Source organism: Episyrphus balteatus, chromosome X (assembly GCF_945859705.1).
Source record: "Episyrphus balteatus chromosome X, idEpiBalt1.1, whole genome shotgun sequence".
Lineage (NCBI taxonomy): Eukaryota > Metazoa > Arthropoda > Insecta > Diptera > Syrphidae > Episyrphus > Episyrphus balteatus.
Genome location: NC_079138.1, coordinates 7,580,874 through 7,588,192, shown reverse-complemented (window position 1 = coordinate 7,588,192; position 7,319 = coordinate 7,580,874).

Here is a 7,319-nt window from a genome sequence, read left to right as displayed (position 1 = left end):
GGGAATCTTTGAGAGTATATATTTCACGTTTGGTAATTGTTTGAAAAATTTTGTTAATGTTATTTTGTTTATTTGAGTGTTGTTGTAAAACGTATAACAAAAAAAAATTAAATTTATAAAATTATATATGAGTTATTAAAATTTCTTTGATAAATGGCCAAAAAAAAAAAATTTAATTTTTAAACTTAATTTAAAAAAATACTTATTAAATCATATCGATAATTTTTTTATATTATTTTGCCATAGGCTTATACTTAATATTGGCAAAGTTTGGTCTGCTTCTGTTTGCGATTACCAGAGATATTCACATTTATGTGCTACGAGTCAAGTACTCAAAATAATTCATTTTTTGAGAAACATCTTCAAGGCGATCACAAAAATGAAAAAATCGATGTTTTTAATAATTTTTAGCCATACACAAGTAACAAAAAGCTGTTTATGTAATTAAAAATATTTTAAATATTGTTTTCAACAAGAAAAAAATTATATTTTTCTGCATACTAGATTTTTAATATAATTACTTGACCCGTCCACGCTCTACTGTGTATTATAGCGTATTTACCAACCTCGCCGATATAAGAATTTACGAAAATGCAAATAAAACGTTATTTCAAAATTTGAAAGCGATTGACAAAAAACTATTCGAGATTTGCTATGAAACGCAAATAAACATACGATTTTTTTGTATAGAGAATATAAACAAAACAAGTTGACTTCAACTTAAGATTTCTCAAGGTAGAAAAATGATATTGAAAAGATTTAAACGGGCTTTAAAAGAAAACATTTAGTTCTTTTAGAAACTGTCACAAATTTATTTAAAATAAATCACCACGTTCAAGAACATAACCTCAAAAACTGTTAAAAAACGACATTTCAGATTTTCTAACGGGAATATTTCAAAAACGTGATATGATAGAATTTTTCTGAGTTCGGATTCGAGATCAGCACACCAAAAACCTTACGAAAAGTATATTTTTGTTTATATTTAAAAAAAAAATTAATTTTGCTCACAAGTGGCTTCTTCAATAAATGTTAATTTCATAAATTATACTAAAAAAAAAAAGTAATAGGTTGTTTAATTTGTTAACTTGTAATTTTTTTTTCTATTCCTGCCATAAAAACACAAAAAAAGATATTAAAACTCCAAAAACTTAGCTGCAAGTATTTATGATAAACTTTTGTATGGGCTCGACACACTGTGAAACGTAAGGAAACGTAAGAAAGCGAGCAAAAGTTCAACCAGACTGAACTTTTGCTCGCTTTCTGACATTTATCAGACATAGTTACAGTCACCCACATTATTATTGCGCCAAATGTGAATAAAAAAAAATAAATTATTGCAAATCTAGGTGTGTTTTTTAATTTCTCTATATAGATTTTGCACAAAAAAAACGACATCGAGATATTTTAAATCAAAACAATTTACGTATTAAAAACAAAAATAATTTAATGATGTTGTAGACTGAGTTTTATTGTTAAAAACAATTTATTTTGATTGGTTTTGTTTTTATAACTATAGGATTAAAGAATAAACAAATTTCTATGCATTTTTTAACAGATTAATATCCTTTTTTCATTTTTCCACAATTAAATCAAGATAAAGACCTGGCCCAATAATTTTGTGAGTGACTGTGTTTTTTTTTTTATTTGACAGCAGATTTTTTGTTTCAATCAGCTGTTCGAAGTCAAAGTGAAAGAAGCGCGTTTTGAGGATTTCTCAACGTAACGCGATGACGCGTCTGGCAAAGCGTGATTGTGTTTCAGCTTTAACTGTATTTTTAAAATAGTCCTCTGGGCCGTGCATGCAGCCATTAAAATGTTTGCATTAAAAAGAAAGTAAAGGAGTTTTTAATAAATTCAAATAAAATAAAATAAAATAAAATAAAATAAAATAAAATAAAATGAAATGAAATGAAATGAAATAAAATAAAATAAAATAAAATAAAATAAAATAAAATAAAATAAAATAAAATAAAATAAAATAAAATAAAATAAAATAAAATAAAATAAAATAAAATAAAATAAAATAAAATAAAATAAAATAAAATAAAAAAAAATAAAATAAAATAAAATAAAATAAAATAAAATAAAATAATATAATATAAAATAAAATAAAATAAAATAATATAAAATAAAATAAAATAAAATAATATAAAATATAAAAGCAAGTTAGAACAAAGTCGTTTTCAAATTTAACGAATTCACGATGAAATTGAAACCATATCTGTGTTGGTATTTAATTCCCGATACATCCATAAAGCCCATTCAGCGGCCGCCACCAGTAGCCGCCGCAGCATCGTTTAGTTTTAAACAAACAAGTTTTGAAATAACCTCTTTCTCTAAGAAATAATACAACCGTCATTGTTTAAGTATTCATGGATCATGATAAATAAAATGTTATCAAGTGTGAGATGATGTAGATTGTGCAACATTTATTTATGACAAAGTCTATTATCATCGCCTTTAAAAAAATATTAAAACAAAATTGAATTAATATCGCAATTAACTGCAAATCTATTCAAAACACACTTTGTTGATAACTTATAGATTGCTACAACTATCTCATCACCCACTTATTCGATATTCATTATGTAAACATTTAAAGATCAATTTAGAGAGAACGTTTTTTTTTTTTGCGATTAACATCTTTCTCGCATTTCTTCTTTCATTGTTGTTATGAATAGGCCATGGGCCAAGGTAATACAAAAACAAACAAAAATCGAAATTCACAATCAAAGCTCTAAATTTTTTTTTGACTATGAGGCTTCTTCAAACCTGTGCAGGTCAATCTTCCTATAAGATACATTTTTGCTTGCCTCTTAATTCCTCAACACACTCGATTACATTGTAGTTTGTTTAGTATAATGCGTTAGTGTGACCATATTTTTTTTTAAATTCAAATTGAAACTTTTATGAGTTTATTTTCTTATAAATAAAATATTAATAATACAGGGATTCATTTTTGATATCAATTTGTTAGCAAATAAAAAAAAACTTATGAAAAATTAAATTTCGATATGTTTTTTTAGGTACAATTATATAATTTCATTTAATATTGTTTTCACATAAATTAGGTTTTTAAATACCAAATTTCAGCATTTATCAACTATCAATTAAAAGTAGTTGACAATCGCAATACGGATGAAACTATTTTTGAAACTATATGTATGAAGACATTATAATAATATAGTTTATTTGGTTATCTTAAGTTCCAGGTTAACATTTGGGCGTTTTTTTTATTTTTTCCTGACAACTGGTTACCTTAAGACTTCATAATGGAAATTAGATTGTGCTGTGTGTGGTATGTTATGCGATTACTATTGAGTGAAATAACCCGACTGGTTTGACTAATGACATTTGAATGAGTGTAAGGTGTGATATTTTCTTCTCTGTGTCTGTGATATACAAAAAAGTACTTAACAGACATACAAAAAAAAAACAATACAAAATAAAACTTAAAACATTTAAATGCTTGTTAATAATAAATTAACTATTAAGGTTTTTGTTTTTTTTAAATCTCGTTGACATTATTTTAGTGAACCAACTTTTTTAAGAAAAATTGAAAACAAGGAATCAATTGGAAAATCTTGTTTTGATATGACAGACTTTTGAATTGAAGGGAAAAGACAATGCAGATGGATTAATAAAAAAATGCACATGTAATACTTCGTAGTTTGGAATTGTCCCAAACGACCTTATAGCTCAGATAGTGTATCAAGAAAGTCTTAGAGCTTATAGTTATTGAGAAAATGCAGGAAAATGCCATCTTATCGACTATGTCATGTTAAGCAGAACTCCCCTATATCATTTTATTTTTAAAAATAAAAATAAAAATAAAAATAAAAATAAAAATAAAAATAAAAATAAAAATAAAAATAAAAATAAAAATAAAAATAAAAATAAAATTAAAAATAAAAATAAAAATAAAAATAAAAAAAAAAATGAAAATAAAAATAAAAAAAAAATAAAAATAAAAATAAAAATAAAAATAAAAAAAAATAAAAATAAAAATAATAATAAAAATAAAAATAAAAATAAAAATGAAAATAAAAATAAAATAAAATAAAATAAAATAAAATAAAATAAAATAAAATAAAATAAAATAAAATAAAATAAAATAAAATTAAAATTAAAATTAAAATTAAAAATAAAAATAAAAATAAAGATAAAGATAAAAATAAAAATAAAAATAAAAATAAAAATAAAGATAAAAATAAAAATAAAAATAAAAATAAAAATAAAAATAAAAATAAAAATAAAAATAAAAATAAAAATAAAAATAAAAATAAAAATAAAAATAAAAATAAAAATAAAAATAAAAATAAATGTTATAACAAAAAAAGTTATAGTTATTGATAACCGCTTTGTGATCGAGTGATCTGTAGTTTTCTTTAGTTTCAGAACGGCAGAATATCTCAAGGTCGCAATTTGTTTTTTTTTTTTTTTTTTTTCTTCTTTATCAACAATTCAACCATGACTTCAAATTTTCACGGAAAAAACTGAGCTCTGTCTGGACTATAATTTAAAAAAAGTTAAAAGGAGAAAAAAAAGAGAATATGTAGTTTTTGATATTGACAAACTCTATGTATTGAGGAACGCATTCTTGATATACAAAAAATACAACGCGTGTTCGTCTGCAAAAAGATTAATGCTTGTTATGGCGACCAGACTCGGCTTGGATGCATCAGGTAAAGTAACTACATGCTACATGGGGAAGAAAATCGAATTACCTACAATATATGTATGTATATAAACTGACGAACAGTATAAGCTTAGTCAAAAGAGGAGGAAGGTGAATCGCACAAGTACGACCAAGGTCGTCAACAAAACTTTGAGACCTGGGTAATACGTGGTTCAACCGCAAATGACTGTGTGACAAGATGGAATTTTTATGGTATCTTAGAGTTGGCGGTGGGCTTATACCTTCAATTTGGTTCTAGATTTACGTAAAGCAAAAATTTATTAAAAAAAAGTCGTTATTATATGAAGAGATTCAAAGGCGAACAAATTAGTGCATTTTTAAAGGTTGAGTGAGATCGATGAAAAGAGACCAAGTTCATTGTTATTTAAGCTCCACACGAATAGGTACTAAAGAATTTACATATTTCTTGATTGATTGTCTCATCCTAACTTCAGCTACACATTTATTCAAAATGCGAGTGTGGTTGTCAGCCGTCTTGTTGATCAGACTTGTTATGATTTGTTTCAAAATTGTAATCCATTGTGCGGATTTTGTCGCCAATTGTTCTCATTGGAAAAATATTTGCCTACGTAAATACAATTTTATAAATTCATGCCATTGTTATTAATATTTTATTTTAAATATTCCATTAACTGCTTTTTGTCTGAACATCCACTGAGAATCCACTGTCTAAATATCTCTAAAACTCCAAATCTTCTGACTTCTTGAACAGTAAGACCAAGTCGTGGCTTTTAAATTTGCGTAACAAGTCGATTTTTTGCTCTTAAATTGAAGGGTATTGGTTTTTCGAAGACTAAGAAAAGTGAAGATATTATTACTTAATCGCATCATGACATCACAGTTTGATATAATCAACAACTTTTTTATACCAAAATAACCCAAATGAATATCAATGAGAAGCTTTCGGAGACAAAATAAAATAAATCAAAAATGCAACTGTGTCGCAAGTATTTGCTTATAAATTTTGTATTTAAAATAAAATAAATAAAATAAAATAAACTCCAGCCAAATTATGGGGAAATTAAAAATTGAGTTTTTTGTTTGCTCGTTGCGTGTGTTATAAATCTCGATTTTTTTATAAATACTAAACTTAACCTTTATCAAGTAAAAGTTAAAAAAAAAACATAATCTTCTCTTCGTTTTATGGCGGAGATTGACATTCAGTAATTTAACAAACTGTGATATTGTGTTGTTGCTTAGTTGTTTCAATACTAATTTCTGGGAAATATATTAAATCATTCCAATTATATATAAAACAAAAATACAAACCACCTTCAATACACGAATGACAGTTTAGCCAAGTTAATTGTTTTTTGAAATCTTAACGCAAAATCAAAATCAACAAATTATATTATACTTTTGATTTTACCCTTTTGTCATCAACCTGTTTTTTTTTTTTTCAAATTTGTTGATCGAATTTACACAAAAATCGAATGAAAATAAAATTAAGAATTAACGGAACCTCATTTAAAATTATGTAACAAGTGTCAAGGCTTACTTTAGAAGGAATCTAAAACCGGAAACATCATACAAAATTTTGTGTGCTCTTGATTAGATCACAATATACAGTGCTGTGCAAAGAAAATATTTTACTGATGATAAATATGAAACGATCAAGCGAACAGTAAAAATGTTCTATATGTTTTTTTTTTACAAGGGGTTTCTTGATTTATTTTTTTTTTTTAGAAAATCAAAAGCACCTTAATGCATAGGCCTGTTGATTATGATAGGGCTGTAAAAGTAACGACAAAATGAGTACCCGCATGTATACGTTACTTTTGATACTAGTACCCGCATCAATAATATCGTTACTCGTTACTTTCGTATGTTTCGCATTTTTCGCATATTTCGTATGTTTCGTGTGTTTCGCATGTTTCGTTACTTTCGTTACTTTCGCATGCTTCGTGTGTTTCGTACATTTCGTATATTTCATGTATTTGATACGTTTCGTATGTTTGGTATTTTAAGTAGGTATGTTTCGTACATTGGTATAAGGGTGTAAAAATTTTTTTTTTTGAAAAAAACCAAAAACAATTTCTATAATCTAAGCTACATTTTAAGGTCATAAACATTAAAATTAGTTGCGGCATTCTCAAGTAATAAGAGTTTAAAGGTAGCTATATTGAATTTTTTTCGTTTTTTTTTTTAATCAAACGTGGAAACTTTTTTGATTTTTTTCCAAATTTTTAGACAAAACTTTGGTAATTTTTTGTTTATATTCTTTCAGTAATCTTATCATAATTCTTCAGAGACCTTTATTTCTAAAGTACAACGCGCAGATCTAGAAATATTAACACTTCAATACAACCATGTCGAACAATTTTTCATTTATTTTTTCTATTGAGAGTGATTTTCAAACCTCGTTTTCTCTGCTTTTTTTTGTGTTGAAAATTTTGCACCGAAAATAAACTAATTTTTTGAAAAACCAAAAAACTTTTGTACATTCTTAAGCTAAATATCAATACCATTAACACCAAGGCCATAAACAGATTGGTTACGTCGTGGATATACATATTTCGGCAAAATAGAGAAAATACAAAAACGTCTCTTTTGATATTTCTGTATAAATTATCGATAACACAATGATTATTGAACCTTGGCACTGCTGTTTTAATCG